Source organism: Rousettus aegyptiacus, unplaced genomic scaffold (assembly GCF_014176215.1).
Source record: "Rousettus aegyptiacus isolate mRouAeg1 unplaced genomic scaffold, mRouAeg1.p scaffold_m13_p_7, whole genome shotgun sequence".
Lineage (NCBI taxonomy): Eukaryota > Metazoa > Chordata > Mammalia > Chiroptera > Pteropodidae > Rousettus > Rousettus aegyptiacus.
The window spans coordinates 84,678,902-84,697,657 of NW_023416310.1; the positions used below are offsets into that span (position 1 = coordinate 84,678,902).

An 18,756-nucleotide genomic window follows, 5' to 3' on the forward strand; every position below is an offset into this window, starting at 1 on the left:
CCACAGGAGAAGCCCCAGCTTCCACTGGCCTCCACATCACCTCATTAACTTCCTTCTCCCAGAACTAGTGGCGGGTCCCACTCCTGCTTACACAGTTCCTGTGCCATGGGAAGTATTAACATAGTTATTGTAAAAGTAATTTGATATGAGAATTTCAGTGATGCACAGTGCAATTTCGCACCCCCTTCTGAGTTTTTCTGGACTGCTTTTTTGAGGAAGCTGGATTAACATAATTTACATGGAGTCCAATCCATTCCTTGTTCAAGTGACAAGGGATGGGGACAAGACAGAGGTTGAGAGGACTACCCTCCATAGCCTTAAACTAGGAAAGAGCCCAGGGAGGATCAAACACTATTGTAGTCTCCTGAAATACTCTCCACGTATTATTTGGTACCCTGCCAGAGCTGGAGTGACAAACTGAGAGTGGGCTTTGCTGTCAGCAAGTCTTGGGTCTGCCACTTATCAAGTAACTTCATTCATTTCTCTGTACAATGATTTCCTGGTCAGTTAAAAAAAATATATAATAGAATCACAAGATTCTCATGAAGCTTAAAATTAGGTCTGTAAAACGCTTAGCACAAGGTCAGTAGTCATTTAACGTTACCTGTTGCTGGAGTTGCCACGTCTCTGACTGCACTTGGAATTGGAAAAAACCACAAAAATAAGCAACCTTTCATTCAGTTGTTCAACAGGCATTTTCTCCCTTACCAAGTTTAATTACTTCCCATTATTAAAATGGTAAGACAAGTTTATTAATATTGGTAGTCAGTATTGTAAAGTATGCACGCCAAAGTATTAGGAGTAATTTCTGAAGTGTGGGATTAGGAGAATTTCACTTTATACTGGCAACACTACGAGGTTTTATTTAATAGCAAATATATATCATTATAACATTTCTTAAAGATTCTCATTTGAAAAAACTGAAATGCAAATACCAGGAGAACATGATAAACGACTTGCAAAAGCAGAAAAAGACAGGGGGAAAAAAGACTCATTCTCCTACCACTCGAACTGTCCCCACCCCTCTAAAACCTAGGGAGGTCTGACTCCTGCAGGATGTTAATAACAGGTCATGGATGCATGCGCAACAGCTCTGGAAAGCTGGAGTTCTTAAAATCTGAAAGGTTATGAACCCCGCGAAGCACCTGATGAAAGCTGGGGACCTTCCTCCAAGGGATAGTGCACATCTGAAATAGCTGCATACAGTTGTGGGTGGTCTCAAACCTCCGAGGACCTATCGAGATGTGACAGTAATGTCCATGGTATACCACCACCAAGACCCTTCACCCATCTACCTGTCTCATTAAAGGAAGAAAGTATATGATTCAATACCAAGAAGGTCCCATGACCAAAAGTATCTTTCCCACAATAGGCCTGACGCTGGTGTCTAATATTTCACTATTAGAAATTCCTTTGAATCAAGGTACTAGTACCCATAAAGCTACAAACTGCCCCAAGAAATGTAAGACATTAAGTTTGTATAATTAATTTTTCCAACAAATATTTATTGAGCACATACTGTATTCCAGGTGATAGGGTAGACAAGACAGTTATCTCTTAACTCAGAGTCTAGTGCAAAGGAGAAGATGGGCAGAGAGACAGATAAGAGATGTATAAATTAATTAGAACTGTATTTTGTTAATGGTGAGTATGATGAAAACAAAGTAAAGGAATCGAATGGCCTGGGGGAGAACGACTTTACATAGGGTGCTCAAGAAGGCTCTCTGTAGGCTCGCCTGGTAAAAAATAAATAAATAAAAAATAAGCCAGCCGTACTGAAATATGTGAGGAAAGACATTTCATGTCAGGTCATGAAAATATTCATTGAATCTGCATATCACATTGTTTCCCAGATGAAGGCAGCTTCTAAAAATAGGAAGAAAACAAGTCCAGAAAGGAAGATACTACAGAGAGAGAAAGAAAGGGACAATCACAGGGGAGTTACAAATAGGGAGAGAGATTGAGAAAGATAGGGAGAGAAGAGAGGTAAAAGGTCAAACTGACGTTTGCTTAAACCTTGGATAGTTAGAATTTTTTCTGCTGCAAGTAACACAGATCTGACTCAAAATAGCTTAAACGATGAGGAATTTTACTGGCTTACACAGGTAGAAGAAATACAGAAGTAATGCATGATTTGAATATGACACCATCAGGGCTCTAGCTGTTTTCTTTTTAATCTCAGTTATGTCCTCCTCAGCAGAGACAGAGATAGAGATCACTAAAGATATAGATGGTATGATGGTGTGTGAGTATTTGTGTGTATGTATATATATACTGTGTGTATATGTATGTATTTGTATATAGCACTTGGTTTATTCTACTCCTGAGCTCTCTGAGGCAGGTTGTTATGTTAGACTAGTTCTTTAGATTTTGTGATAGAAGTGGGAAAGGGTAGATGGTAAAAGGGCACAAAAGCTAGAAATGTGGGAGGAGCTTTCCTAGGAATGTTATAAAATTGTAGAAAAGGAGAAGCCACAGGTATGGGAGAAATAAATGATCAGATAAGGAATATTTTTTAAAAAGCTTTTGAGACATACATATGGATCCCTTTCTTTAAATTTCTTTGAGAAATTTAAATAAAAAGCCTAAGTTGTTTTGGGTTGACATTTTTGTTTTTCTAACTAAGTTTTTTGTTTGTTTGTTTAATTGCAACAGAGCTCTGAGACTGGACTATATGGGTCCTGGCTTCAATAGAGTTACATACCCACAAACACACACCCACACCCGCCCACACATACACACACTCACAAATGGCAAAAGTTCAATAACCCCGTTTCTCAAACCCCTTGGGAACAAGATCGTCACGATCTGCTCCAATGCTCTGAGACCTTGTCTAGGCATGTCAAAAGGAAAGGAACTGGAATTTTGGCAAGCCACTTTTTAGAGGTCACTGACCTCTGGTTTACACTACAGTTCAAACCATGAACTCTTTACTACAAATCATTATTATTAAAAGCAGCTTGGGTCCGGTAGAAAGGTCTTGGATTTATGAGCAGAAGACATGGGCTAAAATGCTGTTAGCTCACTAGCTGAGCGCTTTTTAGTATATTCCTTAATTTCCCTTCAATATCTGTAAAAGGGGCATAATAGTATCTACTTTGCCTGATTAGTGCAAAACTGTGAGTTCCTTCAATACATAGGCTTAACATGTGGAATATTCTTTATTCATTTGTGTATCCTTAAGACAGCTCATTGACGGCATATACAGCCCTAATTCTGCAACTCCCTACCCATGGAAAACAAAGCTGCTAACTAATAGTAGTTTACTCAACTACACCTGGTATCTAGAGGCACTAAATAATAAATATTTGTTGAGTGAATGACTGAATGAATGAACGAATGACCGAGTGCTCTAGGTACTCACTCTCAACGGATCAGAGTGGGCCCTTCAGATAAAGCACAATTGCTATCCCTGGCCCTGGTCTTTAGTCCAACATTTTCACGATGTAGGTAATTGATTGCTTGCTCATGCCCTCTAAACCAGGGATCCACCACCTATTTTTGTAAATAAAATTATACTGAAACACAACCACACTTATTTGTATGGTCTATATCTGCTTTTGCACTACAATGGCAGAGTTTAGTAGTTGTATCGCACATGACACCTAAAATATTTACTATTTGGGCATTTATAGAAGCTCCAAATCGACCATGACCTCCTAGAAGGCAGAGGCTGTGTGCTTCACCTTCACATCCCCAGCACCTTGCAAAGAGCAGGCATTTGATAACACATGTTGGGGATTCTAAAAAGGATGTAGCTGACCTGAAATTAGGACTTCACTGGAATTAGCCTTTGTTTCTTATCAGGGCTCTAGGGTGATAGAAAATAATCATCTACTCTTATAAGAACAAGGGCCATGGCAAGCAGCTGAGACCCAAAGACAAACTGCCAAGCAGTGGCTTAGAGCACTTGGGGTGGGGGTGAAACTGGAGTTGGGGGTGGGATAGGAGAGCGCAGACCAAGGAGAGAAGAGCACAGAGAGAACGTGAGGAAGGAAGTCCAAAGTCAAGCCTGGTCTCTTATCAACTTTGCTGAAAACCAACACTGCCTGATAAATGCATTTTAGTGAAGAACCTCAAAGGATTGTCTGTGGGCACCTGACATCAGAATTGCCTGAGAAAAGCCAAGAACTCTAGGGGTGGGCTCTAGGAATCTGCTCCGGGGGCTTTTCATACCCACTAATGTTTAGAACCCCTGACCTAAAGAATATGCTCTTTTCCCCAGTGAGAATTCCTAATAATTACGTATCTCAGATGGCTCCCTTGTCACACATACTTTCATGTAAATATTTTATGATCAGTGCATTCTCACTAAAGATTTCAGTACTATCTGTTGAGAGGTACTTTTACTATGTCCACACAATGCCAACAGCCTGGTCAACCCAACCAAAAACACTTGATGAAGCCTTGCTTCGATGAACTGGCCAGTCAAAAACTGATTGATGATCCAAGAGTCTCATGGATACGGAGGCCGAGAGAAAGACAAGGACAGTTAGGGGAGAAATACGAGATGGAATTACTACATCTTATTGGAAAGTATCTTTACCCCAAAATAACCAAGATAAATGATTTGTGACTGTAACGTAGGACAAAGAATTTCAGTATAACAAGAGTTGACTATGGAAAAAATGCAGCCAGTACAGTAAATCACTCTATGGGGAAAAACAAAAAGGAAACAGTTTAGAATGAGTGCCTCTAGAGATAAAAATCACCTCTCTGAGATATTTTTATGAAAAAAAATATTTCCTTAGAAATATTTGAAAATAATTTATGGTAGAGGGGTAAAAAAGCCATTACCAAATGGCTTTCATACATAATAGCAAAGTATATGTTTAACATGGTCTCATTATGTCTCATTTTCTATCAGTTCTAACTAGGTTTTCATTTGCTGCCAAGGTTGGGCCCCAAGAGTGTTAAGTCTAAAATCAACCCTTTCTTCTCAAGTCTGCAAATGTCCATGAAAGGGGTTAAGAAATGAAGATAGGCTCCTACCCCACCGCTGCCTCTGGGACTCATTTCCTGACTTCTCAATGGTAGTCATTCATTACTTGTGTGCCCAGGATACTCAAGCTACCCGCCAACTTTTCCCACTCAGATTCTGGAAGCCGACTTCAGAAACAGCATACATTCCAAAGAATTCTTAGTTATTTTTTTTTCTTTAAAGAACTGCAAAATTAGTATAGTATTGGGAAAACTGAATAATCGTTTAGAAAAATAAATGATGTTTGCGATTCCTAAATCACTCCCTACACCAAAAGGCATTCTTGAAGAACCAAAGATTAAAGTACAAAATATGCAACCATAAAGACTCTAGAAGAAAACACTGGGAGAACTGTTATATTCTTACAAGGGAGAAAGTGCTTCTGTATGTAACATAAAATTCAAATGCCAAAATGAAGTATAGATGAATTTCACTCCACAAAATTCTGCGTGAAAGAAAATATTAGAAAAGTCAAAGATAAATAACAAACAAGAGGAAAACTAGGTTGCAGTGCATATCATGGACCAACGGCTATATTTCATTAATATGAAAAGAGTCCTTAGAAATCAATAAGAAAAATCCAACTACTAAAGAAAGAATAGACAAGAATATAGAAACTTCACAGAAAATTAACTAAAATGATGTGTAAACATATTAAATATATTCAATTTTCTCATAATAAGAGAAATGAACATTAAGAAATTTCATTTTTCACCTATCAGATTGACAAAGATAAAAAACTTACAGTAACTTGTATTGAAGGTGGAAAAACACACTTTTAATACCTTATTGAAAGGAATGTAAGTGGATTTAACCTCTGAGAAAGTCAATTTGGCGATATTTATCAAAATTTAAAATGTGCATATCTTTTAACTGAATATTTAAAGTTCTAATATTCATCCTGAAATTCACCCAAATCTGTGTACAATAACCAGGATAGTTATAGTATCAATGTTTATATTAGCAAAAGATTGAAACATTTTGAATGTCCATCAACAGATGGGTGGTAAAAGAAATTATGGTAAGTACATAAAATAGAATATAGTATGAAGTTACTAAAATTAAGGAGGTAGCTTTGTATAATTATGTAAATAAAATCAAAATATATATTAGGCCAAAAAAAGGTGCAGAATAACATACTGGTCTATGGCCATGCTACCCTGAACAAGCTTAATCACATATGATCTTGGAAGCTAAGCAGGATTGGGCCTGGTTAGTACTTGGATGGGAGACCACTAAGGAAGACCAGGGGCTGTAGGCATAAAAAAATAAAAATAATAATAAGGGATTGTAAGATGACAAGGTCCCTGCAATCTGTGAGGTCAACCAAGGGTTGCCTCACCTAAAAAAAAAAAAAATGTATAACATACTGTATTCATATATGATTATATATGCACAGAATATTTCTAGCTAAAAGTACAACAAACAGGTAACAGTAGTTGCCTCTGGGGAGAACTAGCTGGTTGTGGAATAAGGGTGGAAGACTGACATCACTAGAGTTATAGCTTCTTTGTATTTTTGAACTCTAAACCATGGCAAGTACTACCTATTCAAAAGATATTTTTTAAGTGCTACAAGAAAATCAGACAAATATTCAAACCCTCTTATCACATTCTAAAGAGGTCCTAAAGTCAGGTTTTTATCTGCATAATTTTAGTATTATTATCAGGCAGAAAATTATTTTATGATGCTAATTAGTATTGTGCTTTATTTCTCCCTCCCCTCTTTTCTCAAGGGTATTCAGACCCTAATAATTCCTGCCATAGGGAGTTCTTCAGGGTAGAAAGCAGAAGCTGCTTAGGTCAATGATTCTTTCCATCTTTTGTAAAAGACCCAGCACTTTGAAGAGATTCTAGCAGTAGACCCAAAGGGGAGGGAAGACATATGCTTTAGAAGATAACAAGGGAGTGGAGAAGAAAGAAGAAACTTTCTATAATTGGGACAGAGGTGAAATTAAGACAGCATCAAAGGTTAAGCTCCTGAGGATGGCTATGTGGTGGGCTAAACCAGGGGTCCCTAATCCCTGAGCAGTGGGCGTTATCAGTACATGGGCTGTTAGGAACCAGGCCACACAGCAGGAAGTGAGTGGCAGAATTGTGAGAGAAGCATCATCTGTATTTGTAGCCACTCCCCAGTGCTAACATCACCACCTCAGCTCCACCGCAGATCATCAGTCATTGATTTCTCATAGAAGTACCTGTCCCTGATGCCAAAAAGGTTAGGGACTGCTTCTAAGGGGCCTCTACCCAGGACACAGGGCTCATAAAAGAGCCCTAAACTCCAAGAGCCAGCAACTAAAGGTCCTGTGGGAGCAGTGAGAGCTAACCTGAGTAGACCAGTGGGGCTGCCTCTATCTGGCATTAATAAAAGCCTGGGACTTGACAAATCCTTGAGTGGGGGTGGGGGAGCAGAAGGAAAGGTTTAAACGGACTCCCATAGTGATAGAAGTTGGGTTTCCCTCCAGCCATCACGATGCAGGGCTTAAATCGATTTATCGTGTAGCTGATTTTGTGGGTGGAGAGTCCTTCCTAGGTTACAGCAGGGTGTACTTGTAAATCAGCTGGGGCATAGTAGACACTCAATATATTAGTCTCACTGCTCAATGTCTTTTTTGATGTCATCGAATAAAAACATCTATCTTTTCTCTCTTTTCTACCATGTTTCATCTCTCAAATCTTCCTTTGTTTCTTATACTTTACCCTTGCCTTTTTCTGCCTCGTTATCCCTTTCTGCTGCCCAAGATGTAGACATACCAAAGGCATGAGCAAGGATGATCTGGCATGATCAGAATCACTCAGAGATGGCGATGGTATCTTGAGCTTACAGAATCCAGGCCCAAATCTAAGAAATCTCAGTTTTCTCAAAATGTCTGCCTCTTCTGGCCAGATTTCTCCATGAAGCTGAAGACGCTGACACTGAACCGTAAGATGAAGCTGACCCTCTGAGACTTCACCGGAGCCTTGGAGATAGGGCTAGAACTGACAACAGAGAATTTGAACAAGAGTTCAAGGGAACTGGCTCTTCCTGGATTCTCACAAGGAGATAGTAAGGGGACGAGTGAGAGACCCCGGCATCATTAATCATCGAAGAAATGCCACCTGGCTGCCTGAACATAATGAAAAAATGAGGAGAGTGAATGAGGAACTAATACCCTGGGGGTGTAAGGAGTCCCCTAAGTGCTTAATTTAATGGGCAATGAAAGCCCTATTTTTTTAAGGGTCTAAGAGTTTCAAAAACATTTTTTAATTGTGTGTTTTCATTTGAATGACAATTTGAAAGGGAAAAAAAGTTTTAGCAACTAAAACATCAAAACTTCTCTTTAGCAGTGGCAGTTTGCAATTGAAAGTTTAAGTCAGTGTTCTCCAAACGGGCATTGTCTTCTCCTGAGTTGAGAGAATATTTTTCCTTTAGAAGGGGCAATCCAGGTAACAGTTAAAGAAGCCCTGTTTTTTAAGCATTGTCTTTTCAGGAGAGTGGAAGAAAATGTAAATGTTCCTGTGATCTCCCCTCAGTGTCTTAGCACTGATGACATAACGACCAGCCATGACTTTGGAAAGCAGGATCCTAGAGGAGCAAGGAAGGCTTGGAGTGGTGGAGAGTATGGTGTAGCCAGGTGAGACTGAGAGCAAGAGGGCACAGAGCACGAGAAGGGTGGGCACCAAAGCGCAGAGGAGGAGCTTGCAAAAGGCCACTGAAGTACCATCCAGCAAATGTCAGAAGTCCTCCTAACAGATAAGTCCATTAAAAAAAAAAAAAAAAAAAAAAAAAAACCCTGTGGCACCATCCTAAACTTGAGCTGCATACCCTAGGTCAATCATTTCTCCCCCAATGTGTTCCAAATGCCAGCATGTACACCAGCAGCCCCATAAGCCCCAATAATAGACTAGCCTGGGACTCCTGCTCTTCTCTTTCTAACCACCAGACATTCTTCAAGACCTGCCTTCTCCCCAACCTCATCCAGCATATTATATCATCTGTGCCACGAGCTTTATCACTTAACTATAAGCTGTTTAAATGGTTCACTGTTGATGAACCTATTTTTCTCTCACCTACCCGAGATCCTTGTGAGTAAGCCCTGGGAAAGTACCTGCCCACAATAATAATCCTGATTATTGTCATCAACTACGAAGCACTTTTATGCATATTCTCTCATTTAACTCAAACATCCACCCTATTAGGCAAACTGGACAGAAAACATTATAGACATCTACCAAGAAAAGGAAACCAAGTCCTAGAAAAGTTCGATAATTGGATTTGAACCCATTAAGGGAACCCACAAGCTAATAAACTCTCTAATAGGTCAATTGCCATACTGACCCAGGAATCCTTTTGATATTACATGAACGGTCTTATAATTGTTCTTCAAAGGAATGGCACATATCCTGGTCCAGTAACCTCACGACCTTGCTTTCATATTACTCATCTGTGTCACAATTTTGTAGTTAGTTAGTTTATGATTATGGTCCTGATCCAAAACAGGTATTTAATAAATATTTGCTAATGAATGAATTCTACCTCCTCCACTAGACTATAAGTTTCATGAGAGTAAGGACACACCTATTTTTGCTCATTATCACAACCTCAGCTTCTAAATAATGCCTAGCACACAGTACACCCTCAGTTAATATTTATTGATAACTGAATGAATCATAATTGATGACCAAATGCCTTCCTGTGAAAGGCACCCATGATGCCCGCGAACAGATTTCTTTTAAAAATCTAGTTTATGTCAACCCCCAAACCAGGGCAATGAACCCCAAACAGAATCAAATTACTTCCAAGAAAATGAACTGTTCCTCAGTTGCAAATTGACTCTGGATGCTGCTGCTTCTCTCCCATTTACACTCTTTTCAGGCAGCTTTTTCAGGTGATGGCATTATCATCGATGGAATTCAATAAAGCAACCAGCTTCCTCCCCCCCACCCCCCTCCTTGATGTTTATTTTTTATAATCCATCTTACAGCAGGAGACCATTACCCAGTCAAACAACGTTCAATTTCATCGGCATTAGCGCTTCGAGGAAATATACAGAGGGTTTGCACAAATGGGTGTGTAGTAAATTTAGTCTTTTAATAGGTTCATTCTTTATTAGGTATTTATTTCAGGAGGTGAAGTCCTAATTAGATTAAGTGGAGAACCTAAAAAGCTATGGAAACACACAGAGAGTGATGCCAGAATTAGATGGGTTTGGTTGAGATTTCCAGTTTTTCTTTTATTTTCTTTTCCTCAGATGGCTGGAGAAATCCACACTGCAATCTCCAGCCCCTCAGATAAGAGTTTGTGAAATGAAATCCTGCCAATGTTTTGTGTGAGGAAGTTGCATTTGTCTTTCTCCTATGCAAAGTTACTGTGGGGCCAGAATCTGGGGAAAAAGCAGCTCCCGGAGCCAATGGTGAACCCAATTTACTGTGGCAGATGAATATAACAAAGGTGGTGGTCTAGATGTTTGGCCTCAAGGCACAATTCAATTTTCAGCTGTTTCAAAGCTATTATGTCAAAGGCTGTTTGCATAAACATAATGTTCCTTGGGTAATGTGGGGTAGGCAGGAGTGGCAACGTCTGCCCTCTTCTGCCTAAAATGAAAATAGCAGCTGGACTTCTCTTCGACCCGGATTTAGAGCTACAAAGTCTACATTTCCCCCCCAAATTGGCCATCTCCAGAACTTTCCGAAACTTTTTTTCTCAAGCTTTAAAACCAGAAGTAACTGTTCAGTTTTGTTTCGAGGAAGAAAATGAAGTTGACTGAGGATGTGATGAGTTGATTGATGAGGTGGGAACCTATGAAAAAGCTATTTCCCTTCTTAGAATTTAAAAAAAAAAAAATCCCTTCATCCTCCTATCCACCCACACGTATATATTTATATAATCACATTGATATTTAATGTGTTTTTAACATAGAAGAAACAGACAATGACTCATAGGAAACAAATCAATACATTTCAGAATGGGCTAAAAATGTCGCCATAAAACAAATGTTTCATGTTTATGAGGGCAAGAGTGGGAGGGGATTTCTTTTCAGTTTCATGTAAAAGTCTAGTTCTTTCTTCAAGTTTCTTCTCTCTTATTTTATTCTTTCTCTTTCACAAAAACTGCCGAGCTCTATGCTAAGCATTTTACACCCTCAGAGAACCACTGTCAACATTTAAATATCTTTTTTTCTAAACAGATGTTTTAGCAAACCAGAGGATGAGCCACTGTTGGGGAGAATATTTTGAGTAGGATGCTATAGTGGAGGGTCCCAGACAAAGAGAAAGGTCATGTGCAAATAGATAGAATGTGCTCCAGAGGACACTGACCTAAACCCAAACCTGCATAAAGTTAGTCTTGAACCAAACTTGGTATAGAACAATGCCCATCAGATAACATTGGTCCCAAATGGCACAGAATTAATCCTCAATTGGGTTTTGTAAATTAATGTCTCTATATCTAGAGCTGTCCTGTAAATGCTTTCTATTCTAAAATGTCCAAACCTTGTTCAAGTCGATGGACACAAGATATTCCTTCTGCATATCCAGGTCCCAAGAAAGGCCATGTCAAGACTGGACAACAGAAACACACACCTGAAGTTCACAGGCTATGGGAGACTACAGTCTAGCAGAGTTTATAGTTCAATGAAAGAGATGTATTTATCAGATAACACAATCAAGTGACTAGTCACAAAATGAAGGAGATTTTCTAAAAATCATGTTCATAGGGCATGTTTAGTAGGGTACCTACACTAAGACAATCCCTGTGGTAGCAAAATATTTGCCTATAATAATAGAAACATCTACCGCTTATTAGAGTCTTTCCTCATTCCAGACACTATACAAGGTCTTTATATGGCTTTCTCATTGGATCTTACTACAGCCTATGAGGCAGGCTGTAGAATATTTTAATTTTTAAAAAAAATTTTTTAAGAATAAGCTGTGGTTCAAAGGAGTGAAGTAGGTCATTCACTCAATAAATGGCTCATTTCTGTCTAAATCCAAGGTCAATACCCTTCATTGCTTCCTACTTTTCTAATTAAGCTAAGTACTCTAGCAAATTCAGTCAATGAGTTTAACGTGAGGATCAACAACATTCAGGTTAGGCAAAGCTACTGTACTTGCTTCAAGTTTCAGTGGCAGAAAAGAGTTAACTATTTTTAAGCAATAGGATAATGTGTGTGTGCTTTCTGAGGCCAGTCTGCTTGGGTTCAAATTTCGGAGCTATCAATTACCAATTGTGTGACCTTGAGCAAAAAAAAAAAAAAATGAAGGTCTTCTGATACCTATAAAATAAGGATGATAATAATAGTCTCTACGTCATGGGGTTGTTTGTGATGATGAAATACAATAACCCAGTATAACTAAGGCACTTAGAAAAGTGTCCACACAGAACAGCACTCTGCAAGTGCCTGTGTATTTTGGATTCAGAATGAGAGCACAAGTGATGATCCATCTCAAGGGGTTCCTGAGGAAATTAAATGAGATAATATTTGTAAAGTACTTAGAACAGTGTCCAGAATCGAATAAGGCCTCCACAACTATTCAGTGAAATCCCCTGCTGTCTGCCCATGACTGAGAGAAAGGAAGCTTGACAGCCAATGTCATCCCAGCATCAAGAATCGGCTTTGAGATGAAACACGTGTGAGGCGCCATCAAGATGCTGGATGCCAGAGCATTTACTAAAGGCTCTGGTCTCACTGAAGAATGCATTTGTTAGGGAAGCCTTGGTGGTGGCACTCTGCAGAACTGCTCTTTGTGGGGGGCAGTGGGGTGGGGGGGATAATTAAATAAGACAAGAGGTTATTTAGTTTTTTTCCACATTACCAGTGGTTTGCCTCACCCTCCCACACACAAACAGGAATTCAGAGACTGAGTGAATTTATGTCTTCTCAGTTGGTGTATTAAAGGACAGGAAACCAGAATAGAACAGAATTTAGAATAGGGCAAAACTGGGTTCAAATTCCAGCTCTACCCCTTACTTACATATGACCCTGACTGAGTAGCTTAAGTTTTCTGAGCCTGTTTTTCATGGGTAGATGGAGAGAAAAATAGTATCTTTCTTGTAGATTTGTTGGAAAAATAAATATGATAATATAAAAAGTATTAATCAAAAAAATACATAAAAATAATAATCACCAGTATTTCCAAAGCACACCACTTAAGAGAGACAATATTTTTACTCTTCTATAGAGAGTCCATCTCTGCTTAAGCCAGTTTAAACTGGGTATTTGCCACTTCCAGCCAAATTAGTCTGGACTGAAAGAGGGCTCCATAATATAAGTTCACACATTAATAGTGATAGGAAAAGTAGGAATTGACTATATATACATTCTCCTATACTTCTCATTCTTTAAATCATTGGCGCATCCCTATAAAATGTCTCTCCAGAGTTGCGAAGGCTTTCTAAAAAAACAGAATTAGCCAACTTTCATCAAAAGATAGGAATGAACCAAATTAATGCCACTAAACCTCGAATCTAACAATGCAAAACACAAGGTTGACTTTAGCATCCAATGGTTATAAACTCGTCCTATGTTCACAGCTCATAATTGCTCAAGACCACTTGTATGAGCAGTTAACTGATTAATAAGTTAACTTATTACTCCCCAAGCAACTGATTAAAGAAAAGCGAACCCTAAAACCTAAAGAAGCTTCCTTTTCAGGAAAGCAGACATTGCAAGTCAAAGGGGTATGTTTTGTAGTAGGACAGTTATTTAAGACATTCATTCATGTGTTTTTCTTTCCTGTCTTTTCATCTCTTCTTTTCCTTATGACCAATCAGGTACCAAGCCCTGTGCTTCCCTGCCCAGGGGAAGGTTTTAACTGTAAAACACTTTCTTCCCTGGCTTTTGTTCTCAGAAGCCTGCACTGGCAATGGTGACCTGATGGCCAATGGACATTCTCCTTGGACCTATGCAGAGTAACTTCAAACTTTAACATGAAGGACATTGCTCATAATCTGGATTTCTAGCTTTCCTTGAAAAGTCATAAATGCTAACAACGCAGGACTAGAACAATGACACCAAACCAGAACAGAGCAGTAGCCTTTAGACAGACCACGTGCCAGGCACCTGCCAAGCTGTGCTACTCATTTAGGTCCTACTTGGCTTCTGTAGGCACTCGAGTTTACAATTCTTGGCCTAAACCTACTGAGGAGAGTGTATGCCAGGAGCCCTGAAAAGACAGGAAATTGAGTTGGAGATTAGAGGGAATCTCTCTGGTAAAAGCAAAAAGAGAAATAAATTCTCTAAGGATTAAGGAGATTTCCAAAAGCTGAAGGAGAAGAGAGAGGGCTGCTGTCTCCCAGTGAGCAGCAGAGGCTGAAAGGAGCCGACTGGTAGTATTCTGGAAAAATAGCAAAACTTCAGCAAGGTATGGCTATGTAGTTCTCTGCTTTGATAATGAGATTCTTGTTCCAGTTGTGGCACAAAAGCCTCAGGGCAGGAATCAATTGCACCACATGGACTGAGTTCACAAGAATCTCAGTAAACAAGGGGCACTGATGGCAATGACCTGCACCCACCCTGACCCCCTGACTCTTCCATAGACCCTCTCAGCACTTCTCATGGTCGAGAAAGACATGGCCCCTAGGACTTAGAAATACAATATTTCTTGAGCACATGAGATTGAGAGCTGCTACAATTTTCAAGTGCTCCAGGAAGTCACAAGCAGACCCCACTCCACCTCGCCCCCCCAAAAAAATTCTTTGTCCCTTGGTTTCACTCTGGATTTTTTCATACAACTAGGTCGGTTTTCTCAGATGACCCTTGGTGTTTGCACGGCTCCTGCGGCTGCTGTGGCCTTGGCCTGAAGAGGCCTGGGTTTTATAGTGTCATTAGTCTTGGGATTTTGGAAGTTTCTCTCTATTGCTCTGACCTGGACATTGTGATCCTGAGATGGAGCAGCAATCACCGCATTCCTCACATACTGGAAAAGGCCCAGTGGATAGCTTCTTAGCTAACAGTAGAGTTCAGCTCAGGCAAGTCTGCAGAATGGGGTGACAAGACACGTCCTGAGGTCTCGTGAGAACTGAGAGGAAAGTACAGCCTCTCTGGTTGCTCAGGAGGCAGTATTTCCACACAGTCCTTAAGAACTCTAGCTTTAAAATCAGACAGGTAGGCTCTGCTACCTACCGGCTTTTTCTTTAACCTTAGGTAGCCTCAGTTTCCTCAAAATAATAGTACCTATCTCACAGTTTTGCTGGGAAGATTCAAAGAGATAAATGCATAGGAAGTGTCTAGTTCAATATCTATTCATAATAAGAACTCGCTTAAGGGTTAGCTATTAAAATAATGATATTAATGGAAAACATCCCAGACCTCCTGGGGATTCGGAACCTGGATAATCAAACCAGCTAAAGCAACATCTGCCCAGTGATTTTATCCATGGAACACACATTAAAGAAAATACAGGACAGAGGACCAACCCATGATGATTTCGGCCTCTGCTAAATCCAATATAAATACTTATTTATTACTCACTGGCAACTGGGGAGAACAGAACTCCCTGGGCTGAAGGAAAATGGAAGCCAATACATGTAAGGCATATGAGAAAGGAATTTCATGAGACCAGTTGTCAGCTGTTTCAGTGAACAAGAAGGAGTCAAGGTCAGCCAGTGGCATGAAATGGTCAGGGCCAGGGCCATCAGACAAAACTGGGAAGAAGACTCGGGTTCTTTCCAGCTCTGTTATGCTCTTTCTTTGGCTATCAGAATATATCCTCCCAACTAAACATTCAGTGCATCACGTTGCCTTTTTGATGCCCACGGTCTCAAAGTCAGCTAAAGTTCTCTAAATACCCTCACATATGCCGAATCTTCAGATAACATACTCCCTAGTCAAAAACTGCTGAGTGTTTCCTCCCCTTGAGATTCTGCTCTCTTTTCATTAATCTGAAATTTTAATTTATTCTTAAGTATTATGGGTGCATAGAGGTTTCCTCCATTTTTGCTTCTATCATATCTGCATTTTTACCAGGATTTTAATACCCCAAGAGCAAGCATTACAGTCATAAACTGTGAGTTGCTCCATAAATATGATAAGAGTTGGGCTTTACTGAGAGGCATCATTTCACAAACCAAGCCAAGATGGAAAGATCCCTTTGATCTGTGTAGACAAAGCCTTCTACTTCCTTCCTCCCACCCCAATCTCTTCAGCCAGCTGAGCTCCAGGAATACAAAAACTGAGAAGAAGGCAAATGTGGCCTAACAGGTTGATCAGCCCATGGAGATAATTCATGGCCCTCAAAAAATGCCACTTGTAAAATCACCAATCTCTGGTGCTCTTATAACATACAAACATTTATAAAAAGATACAGAATTTCCTTTTGAATTAACATCTAAGCTCCTTGAATGCATTTATTCTTTATCATATCATCTGGGACTTCTCAGGCCCTTAAAATCTAAATAGAATTGCCTCAAAAAATTCCAATTCTAAAGCGTTAAGGAAACCCTAAATTTCCCCAAGTTTCATGCAATTTCCTTAAATTCAATTGTTCCTTCCTCCCTGATTCCCACATCCAGGGGATCTAGCTCTACTTTCCCAGAAGGAACCCAGGTGTGAAGTTCAACCCCTCCTCAGGTTGCCCCCAAAGAATCTACTCTCAGAGAGCTAGGAGTGAACAATGAGGACTTTTCTAAAGATTTTGAAGAAAAGACAGTACATGTCCTCCAGCAAGCTATGTTAGAAGCCACAATAAATGATCTCTACTTCACTGCCTACTAGATCCAAGCTTCCCATGACCTTCACACAACTCATAACTGATGCCCAAACATTACTATTCCCAACCTTGTTTGGGGCAGCTGTATTTTACTTATGTAATTTAATTCAACATAAGCAAACAGACAAAATATAAATACAAAAAATACAGCTCTTATTTCTATCAAAATTAGGTTTAATGCTTTGTATAGATTTGATAAAGGTGCATTACTGTACATTACAAATTACGGGTTGGAACTTTGAGAAAAAAGATCACTATAAAAGATGGAAGATAATAGTAAACCTCTGAAAAGACTCTGTACTGAAATTATTTCCCAAGTTTCTTTTAAGTTAATGATCCAATTTTAAGAAATAAAATCTAGAATTCACAAATGATGCACTTGGAGTGCCTGGTGCAAGAAAAGCAAGAAACTCCAATAGCAGACACTTGGCCAGAAAACAAAGACCTTGGTCAAACATCATGTGATGAGTAAATCATCACATACTTTATGTGTCTTGAGTTAAAATAAGACATATCAATGTGTTTCTTAATGATATCCTGATTGAACCTTCTCTCTTTTTTTTTTTCATTAACTGTGTACCTGCTCCCCCCATCAGATTAGAGTACTTTTGCTAGTCAATCAAGGCGAACCATCAAATAGACCACTGTGACCTCAAAGTAGATTTAGAAGGCTTGATTTAGCTAAGTAGATGAATTTCAGCACATAAACCACCTCATATTATGCCAGATAGACATATGCATTCATCTTCATTCTATTAATCAATGTACTTCTCTACTAAAAACTCATTTTGGGAGTGATTAGAGGGCCACGTCTTCCTCACCATCCATTTCCTGTGTCTCCTCAAAAGATGTTCACAAGTTTTAACAAAAGAAGAACAAAGAAAGTACCTTGGAATCTTGTGATTTTTCAGAGGTTGTATTCTTAACCAGGAATTCATGGATAGGCTGCAAAGGGCCCAAGAAATTCCTGAAAATGTATGCAAAACATTGCATTCGTGTGGATGTGTGTTTTTAGGGGAAGAAACTCATATCTGAGTTCCAAATATGACTTCTACAAAGCAGCCAGACTGCTACCTTAATGGAGTGCCCAATTGTGCCCACGTGACTGTCCCGATATTAGATTGAAGCTCCTGGGTCTGGGAAAGCCCTCGGACCAGGGAAAACCAGGGTGGATGGTCATACTAATATCAGACTGCCAGACAAAATGCAGAATGCCCCGTTAAATTTGAATTTCAGATTAATAATGTATAACTTTTAGTATAAGTATGTCCTGAGAAATATTTATTGTTTATCTGAAATTCAAATTTAACCAGACATCCTATATTTTTATTTGCAAAATCTGATAACACTACCCTAATGTAATAATTAATAATATAAGAATAGTGGTAGCAATAGCAGTAACAATTATTGAGTGCTTCCTTCATCAGACACAATTTCTAATTCGATCTTAACCATATCACAGAAGGTTAAGAATGATTATAGTCTTTCCCATTTTACAGATGTAGATGCAGTAATTAAGGACCAAAGAGGTGAAATAGCTTGCCCATATCATACAGTTAGTCAATGGCAAAATCAGATTTAAAACCACCAAGATCCTTGTCTGTAAAAGGGGAAAGGAGGTAAGTTATATCTGGAGACGTCAAAGATGCCTGAGTTTGCCACCCGAACCTCCCCCTCGACCCCCTCACCCTGTCCTTGTAATCAGTAAGTTAGCTCCAGACACTGAACACCCCTTGACAGGCTCTGCACTGGAGGCTTGCATATTCAAAGCATTTAGCACCGTGGCTTGGCAAGCATTCTACCTCCCAAAGTCAGCTCTAACTCCCCCACTTTTCTCACAGGCTTTATCAGGGAGACTTCCCCTGCAGTCTCTCAGACCACAAGGGCTTAGAACGTCACTGAAATTCATTTGCCTCCTTGAGCTGCTTTCTGTTCTCCAAAATCTATTGGCACTTTGCCCAAATATTTTGCAGGTTGAAGTGGGCTTGCATAGAGGTGACCAACTGTCCCTGTTTGCCTAGGACTGAGATTTCTGAGGATGCAGGACTTTCAATGCTAAAAATGAGAAAAATCCTAAGAAACCCAGGA

The 18,756-nt window shown here is 39.5% G+C and overlaps 1 pseudogene; it reads left to right on the top strand.

Moving 5' to 3' along the window:
* Nucleotides 1-6,123: 6,123 nt before the first annotated feature.
* Nucleotides 6,124-6,242, top strand: LOC118606144 (annotated as a pseudogene).
* Nucleotides 6,243-18,756: the final 12,514 nt, after the last annotated feature.